This window comes from Condylura cristata, unplaced genomic scaffold, assembly GCF_000260355.1.
Source record: "Condylura cristata isolate star-nosed mole 26May11 unplaced genomic scaffold, ConCri1.0 scaffold00011, whole genome shotgun sequence".
Lineage (NCBI taxonomy): Eukaryota > Metazoa > Chordata > Mammalia > Eulipotyphla > Talpidae > Condylura > Condylura cristata.
This window is the reverse complement of record NW_004567112.1, coordinates 7,648,978-7,657,171: the sequence shown is the minus strand read 5'-3', so window position 1 is coordinate 7,657,171 and position 8,194 is coordinate 7,648,978.

The following is an 8,194-nucleotide window of genomic DNA, read 5'->3' as shown; positions in this document are numbered from 1 at the left end:
CAATGAGTGTCCGCTTATATTCTTCACGGGTCACATGTCTAAAGAGCTTTTGGAATTGTAGAATTCGGTCCCAGGGATGCCCGAACCCCCTCACCAGCCCTCCTGGTGTTGGAAGGAAAAACCTCTGTGCCAGGCAGGCAGGGCTGACACGGAGGGAGAGTTGCCTCCACCCCTGCCCTGCCAGGGAGAGGCAAGTGCCTAAGTTTCTCCGGGTGCTGGTTGAGTTCACAGGCCTGCTGGAGTGAGGCTGTGGCCACCCTGAGGGCCTGCCTGAAGTGAACCTGGCCACCTCCAGGCTCTCAGGGCCAAGTTGCTGGCAGCAGCTGTACCCCACCCGACTGGGTCACCAGGCCTCTCTTCCTGGTCCAGAGCCCCCTCCCCAGCCTGCGGCAGGACCCAGCCCACTTTGTTGGAGTCCAGCTTAACGGGAAAGGTGGAGCTTTCTGGTCGACCCCTTGACTTCTTGGCCCGGAGCTGCTGGGATGGAGGAGTACAAGGTAAATGAACTGGTCAGGTTTGTATGCTACTGGCCTCTGTGAATATCACCTGCAGCCTTGATGCAGAAGGCACTTGAGACTGTGGGCACAGGGCATGGTTGCCTGATGGTGGGCACCTGGAGGGTGGTGTGGGCGTGCATGGGTGTACGCTGCTGGGCCTGGGGATCTGGGGGTGGCCTAATATATAATAACTAAAGAGAAAGAGCTCTTCTACAAGAGGAAGAGACCAGGAAAGCAGGCCAGAGACAGCCCAAGGAGAAAGAGATTAAAGAATTGCGCGAGGCTAGGAGACCTGCCAGTCTCCTGCACCTTCCCCACCTCCAGCCTCCCTGCCTTGCCAACCTGCAGGCTTGCCCCACAACAATTGGTGCAGAGAACGCATGAAAGCCTGAAAACGCCACTGAGGGCACCAGGATTCTCTGTCTGCCCAAGTTGCTAGAGAGCCTACCCTGGCACAACAAGGAGCAAAGAGGAGCCGAGGCGTTGCCAGGAAGACTTTAAAATGCCAGATCATGTGCAGGTGGCTCTCTTGAAGGACCAGCAGGTTTGCCCGTGGGCTCCTACTTTCTCATCCCAGCAGGCAGGGCACAAAGACAACCCTGAGTAATAAATATTTGGGATTCACTTTCACTGTAATGGTAGGAATAGGATGGAAAGCAACAGCGAATCTACATCATCGATTTGTCCAAAAGTAACTTTAACAATGAAAACAACTGAACAAGGGTATATGCATATCAAATGGGTGGGTCCCCCAAAAGTCATCTTGAGAAAAGCAAGTGCCAGGAGAACACCATTTTGATATAGAAATGACCATTTGTGGACTTCTCATTCCCCAAATACTACTACTCGCTATGAATGTAGCACAAAACACCAGAATCCAGACATTTAGAATCCTTTGTCAGTAACATCATATTTATTGTTCGGTACAAAAGGATTCAAAGTAAATATGAAAAGAGACTCATCTTTGCTAATTCCAGGGGGCAGGTTATAAAGGTTTTATTAATGTTATTTTGAGGGTAGCTTTAGATGGAGAGAGATTAACTAATTGACTGATTAACTCTGGGGAAGCGGAGAGGCTTGCTCAGAAGGATGAGGTTTCCAGTATTTGGAAGTTCAGGATCTGGCGGGAAGTTGGGGTCTCAGGTGAAAGGAGACAGAGTGAGTTTCTATGAGGGCACCTGATTAAATCCTGAGTTATCTGCTGTTGGTCTCTCTGAGCTGCAGAGCAAAATCCTCTCCGCTCCCTCTCTGGCACCTGTGTCTGTCACCTCAGATCCCCCATCTTCGGCCTTTGACAGTCTTGACACTTCCCGAGGACCAAGCTGTCCTCCCTGCAGTACTAGGGAGGTCACAGCCGGCCGCAGGGCACAAGGAGCCAGCCGAGGTGATGGTGGAGTAGACAGCTTCGTTTTTTTTTTTTTTTTGACTGAATATTTATTTGAGTTGTTCCTGGAAATGGCACTCAACATAATATACATGATTAACATGAGGCGTTTTATAGCATGCAAACCTACCTGAATGCCATTTTATAGCATGCAAACCTACCTGAATGCCACTCTGAATATGGAAGAACTATTTGGGTTTAAACCACACTGGACAACCAAATGTTCTGTATAAAAAGGAGCTTAAAATAAAAGGAACTTGCTGGTAAACTCAATGTACTTTCACACCTGGGATCTCTTTTTAATCCCCACCCACCCACATACCTAAGGAGATTTAAGTAGAAACGTTCCATCAGGGCTCATTTCTGTCCAACCTGGAAACCAGCTACAGAGTCAGTGTTAACTTCCTAACGTGATTCTTTTGAGCTTCATTTCTTAGCGTTTACTGGCCAACCACAAGCCAGGTAATTTCACAACCATCTCACTGAATCAAGATGTTATCAGTAACAAAGATGCAGTAAAAGCCCTCCCCTAGGGCCAGCTTCGTCCTGTCTTCTCTGCCTGCAGAAGGAGGGAAAAAAGAACACTTTACAAAACCATTTTGCAAAATGTTCTGTTAAATGAACAACGAATTACTTTTTCTTTTACTAGCTTTTAATGCTAATAGTGCCATTTATTCCTGACCTTCGGAAATATGAGATATTTTAAATGACAACATAAAGAGAGTTCTTGTTTGAAAACGCAAGCTACTTTAGACTGCATATTATTACTTATAAGTATAGCATCTGCCAGCATCATTCACTCTGCATCCCATTTATATCTAACTGATATATATTTCAGTTGACATTTATTGTTCTCCTTCATATGTGTCAAATTCCTTAATGATGTCTCCGACAAAGGCGCAGAGCTCAGTATATATAAATGATGTTTGCTACCATATAATCAGTGTTATCTATTAGAATGCTATTTGTGACAAATCATGTTCAAAATAAAAATTGAATTGATTTTTCTGTTATTTTAATATTGTGCCGCTCACAGCAAGCCTTTGATTGAATCTTAAACACTTTAATGCTCTATTTTTGTTTTGAGGCCAATCAGAAATGGAGTTTGCACTATTCACAAAGCTAAAACAATTTGTGAAACAACAAAATCAAATTTCAAAAAGCATCTTTATTTGCAAGCCAAGGGAATAAATTTGGTAAAGCTATCGTTACGGGGTACACAACTTAATGACAAAAGCCTCGCATGCACGTTTAATTTCTATACATCCATTTTCACCTAAATTAGATTTTAACTTTAATGCAGGGTATGCAAAGCCTCTACAGGCCTTTGTTTCTACCTTTTCTTTGGAGCACTTGTAGGCTTTCTTCCAGCCAATATGAGCTCCCCATCACCCTGTCTCCCACCCTCTTGGAGTAGGGTTTGAGCTATAGTCTCTGAGTGCTGACCCTAGGGCGTTCTGCTGCCCAGACCCTCAAAGAAAGCAGCTGCTTGACCCATATTTGCTTATAAAATCAATCACTTTGGGCCCTCCCTGGTGGCGCAGTGGGTTAAAGCAGAGCACTGAGAAGCTAAAGCCACTTCCGCATGAGTTAGATTCCCGCCTGCCCCAGAGGTGACCACATGGCGCAGCAGACCTCTCCTGACCCGCCCACTGCTCCCCTCAGCAGTGGACTTCGTCGAACTGCCTATTCTGCTCCCCTCTGTGTCTCTGGTGAAGCCTCTCGCCGCCCCTGAGCCTCTGGCCTGTCCCTCAGTTCTGTATGCACAAATAAATTTTTAAAAAATCAATCACTTTTGGCCCTCCCTGGTGGCGCAGCGGGTTAAAGCACAGCACTGAGAATCTAAAGCCGCTTCCGCATGAGTTCGATTCCCGCCTGCCCCGGAGGTGACCACATGGCGCGGCAGACCTCTCCTGACCCGCCCGCTGCTCCCCTCAGCAGTGTACTTCGTCGATCTGCCTGTTCTGCTCCCCACTCTGTCTCTGGTGAATCCTCTCACCCTCTGCATCTCTGGCCTGTACCCCAGTTCTGTATGCACAAATAAATAAATCTTTAAAAAAAAAATCACTTTTGACTAGATCCTGGCTAGTGTCACCCTTGGGTTCATTTGGGGTTCAGAACAAGGTTCAGCACAGTAAAGCTTGTGAGCCCTGTTTGTGTAGTTCTCCAACTAAAAATAGTTTGCCTGTTTAAAAAAAATTTTTTTAATCAAAAGTAATATTTTGGGCATGGGAACATCACACAAAATTAAAATGTCAGTGCCTGTTAATAAAGTTTTGTGGGAACACCTCCAGTCACCTCCATTCATATGATGTTGTCTATCGTGGCTTTTCTGCTACCATGGCAGAAATTGAGTAGTTGAAACAGTAGCCAGATGTCCTGTGAAGCCTAAAATATTAGCCATCTGGTCCTTTACAGTGAAAGCTTCCCACCCCTGGTTTAGAAGGGCAGCCCTCTGTGGTTTCTGTCCTGCTGAAAGCATCTTCAGGCCAAGGGACGCAGGTAGAACTCCAATGAAATGCTGCATCACAGTCAATCTAATTGCCAACCTTTTAGACGCTCTAGCAAAGGATCCTCAGAATGTTCCTAAGTAGATAAAATGAGGATAAAAGGACAACCAAGCGAAACAAACCACCTTCCTTCACAAAGCTGCAGGTGTAATAGAGGTGTACACCAATTACAGAGGAAATCAGAAAGACCTGTGGATGGAGCGGTCAGAAGACGCTTCAAGCACTCACCCAAAGCAGCTTGAGATTAAGCAAATGAAAGTGGTTTTAAGTAAATTGGCCCAAGCCAATTTGGCATTTGGCCAATTTACCCAATTCAAATTGGAGACTGACCGTACCCACCCCCTGGGGCTCAGTTCTGAGAAGGGCTACCACAAAGGGGATTGGCCTTTGGTGTGACCTCTGTGGGATCACACATCAGAAATGACGACGCAAGTCAGAGAAGAACCTCTGGACCATGGAGAGTCTGGTGTCCCTTCCTGATGATCCTCTAGGCTAGTCAGGAAAGGTGAGGTCCATACTCCCTCTCAACCATTGGAAAAGCCAGTTTGAATCCAAATATGGGCTTGGGACTTTTGCAGGGGATGCCCCAGGCACCTGTGTGGGGCTCATGTATTTGGAGGGGAGGGAGTTTGTGTTTATTGAAAACTCATGGAGGCTTCTGTTCCCCATTCTTCCCGCCAGCTCACCGCCATCAACTGAATTAGAGAGGCTGTCAAGAAGATGGGAAGCTCCGCCTGGCTATCTCACCTAGGGACAGTTCACCCTGGAGAAGTGACCTCAAGGCCAGGCAGTGGGCAAGCTTTGGATACCTGTCAGGAGAGAACAAGTAATTTGCATAAGGAACCCAGAGACCTTTCTGGAAAGGAGCAAGACGCCAACTCATCAGACAAGTGGAAGACACGGGGCTGATGAACAGGGCCGAAGAGACTTTGGAGCATCAAATCTTGCACCTAATTGAAACTTTTAACTTTCACCTTTCAAGGGCTTTGAGCTGTGGTCACAGGAAGAGATGGTCCGCCTGAGTGTTATGCCTACAAAACTCACGCCAAGTCACCGTGTGGGTGATCGCATATAATTGTCCCAAATAGTCTTATGCAGGTGGATTATGAATGTGTCTGAGAGCCAGGACAAGCGAGTTTGTCAAAATCAGTTGTCGGTGGCACACACCTGAGGGTCCTAAAGACCAACTCAACATCCTCAGTCCCATCCACTGGCTAGCAACTAATTATGCCTCTGTGCTTCATCATTTATCCTCACATCTGCTTTCTGGATTGATTGGGTGTTAAAACCATGACTCAGCTCATGTGGAGGGTGCTGGTGTTGCTGTGACAATGGTCCCAGAGGCGTCCCCAGGCAGTGGCAGTGTGGCCCCAAGTCAAGCGCTTGGGCTCCGATGCCTGGCTTCAGAATCCTGCCTCTGCCTGTTCCTGTCCCTGTGACCCTGGGCAACTGCTTAACCTGTGTGTCTCAGTTTCCGCATCTGTAGAATGAAAATATTGATGCATGTTAAAGAAGCCTGCAGGTCAAGCACATAGGCGAGATCCTTACACAAGCGAGCACTCTGTGTGCACTAGCACCTGAACGTGCGTTCCTGACCCGTCACGCGACTCTGCTGCCTCCAGGCGCCGTCCCTGGGAGAAGAGCACAGTGGTGTGAGACACTTCAATGGGGGCCGGAGTCGGGACTCCTCTGCTGGTAAGGCCGTCTCTGAGCACTTGAAGACCTGTGCCCCCCTGACCGTTGGCTACAGCAGTTCCCGGCCCCTATACCTGCGTGTAAAAGATGCGTGTGTTCGGCCCTCCCTGGTGGCGCAGCGGGTTAAAGCACTGCACTGAGAAGCTAAAGCCGCTTCCGCATGAGTTCGATCCCCGCCTGCCCTGGAGGTGACCACAGGGCGCGGCAGACCTCTCCTGACCCGCCCGCTGCCCCCCTCAGCAGTGTACTTCGTCGGTCTGCCTGTTCTGCTCCCCGCTCTGTCCCTGGTGAATCCTCTCACTGCCCCTGAGCCTCTGGCCTGTACCCCAGTTCTGTATGCACAAATAAATAAATCTTTAAAAAAAAAAGGATGTGTGTGTTCAATGCATGGTCACATGCACTGAACTCAAGTAGCCACACTTACCTGCTGGAACTCTTGATCTTTATGCTCAGGCTACTGGGTAGTCTTTTTTGTTATCTTCATTTTACAAAATAGGAATTTGAAGCTCAGAGAGGAAGGAAAGGATCACACAGCCAGAAAAAAAAAAAAAAAAAGAGTTGAGATCTGAACCAAGGGAGTAGACTTCTGGCCATGACCTTCACAGCTTTGCTAAGCAAAGTTAAATCCGTGATTGAGGTCCACTAGACTTGTGGTCACCTCACTGTGGGGTGGGAGCGAGTGAGGAGCCGGGAAACCCCTCCCAGCATCCTGTCTCATGGAACTATCATTTGTCCCACAGAGAAAGAAGTGACCCTCAAGGAGAGCTTTAATTGCCACCGAAGTCAAACTATCCCGACAAAAGGCCTGGTTGGCATAAGAAAACATACAAATCTTACCCTCGGGTCCTTAGGCATTTCCAGACCCAAGGAATTTTGTCTTATCAGGTAATGGAATTGTTTTTAGTGGCAAGAATGAGCTCATTACGGATGCAGCTTGTGCTAATAATGATAATTTGCTGTGTAGTAAAATCACCTCTCTGCCTCCCCCCGACAGACGAGGCTTTAGAAATTACAGGCTACAGAGAAACAGAAAAGATAAAGATTAAGGAAAAGAATTACCATGCGGAACTGCTTTAACAAAAGGGCTACAGATTTGCACATTGAACTTGGTGATCTTAATCATGAAGTTGTAGAAGAATTAGATACTATTAAACAATTTTCTTAATTGCCTTTATTCAATTTTGTTACCTCTGTCATGGGGTCGCTGTTGTTTTTGTTTGTGATTCAGAGTTCCAGCCATTTTATAAAGGTTGATGCCAAATGAATTAGTCAGTGATAAATATTGATGCAGGATGAGATCCTATTGATAGGATCAAGATGAGGCCGTTGCAATGTGCCATTCACTCTGGCCCCCCTTCAGTTCACCGGCAAAGACCTCAATAACCTTGAGCCGGAGCAGACGACTGCAAACTCTATGGGTCTGGGAAGGAGAACAGGTTTATAGTTTCCATGTCGCTCATTTGCATGGGTCCAGCAGAAATGCAGCGGGCAACCACCCCACTGGGCAGCTGACGAGGCTGCCCCCTCCTGGTATCCCTTCTAGGGCCTTGGGGGTCTCTCCCAGGGTTTAAGAGAGCTGGAAAGTTATTCTGACTATCCTCTGCGCTCTGTCCCAGTCCTTTGAAGAGAAAGCCAGCTACCTTCTGTTGAGACGTGGTTATGTTTTGTTGTCGGGAGTTTTTTGTTTGTTTGCTTTTTGGTAAGCAAACAAACTTTAAGAGCATAAGACATTTTAGGGTGCTCCCTGGTGGTGCAGCAGGTTAAAGCACAGCAATAAGAAGCTAAAGCCACTTCTACACGAGTTCATCCCCGCCTGCCCCAGAGGTGACCCACACGCGCGGCAGAGCTCTCCTGACCTGCCTGCTGCTCCCCTCAGCGGTGTACTTCCTCAGTCGGCCTGTTCTGCTCCCCACTCTGACTTTGGTGAATCCTCTCACCACCCCTGCACCTCTCGCCTGTACCCCAGTTTTGTATGCACAAATAAATCTTTTTTTTTTTAAAAAAAGAGTATAAGACAGGGCCCTCCCTGGTGACGCAGCAGGTTAAAGCACAGCACTGAAAATCTGAAGCCGCTTCCACATGAGTTCGATTCCCGCCTGCCCTGGAGG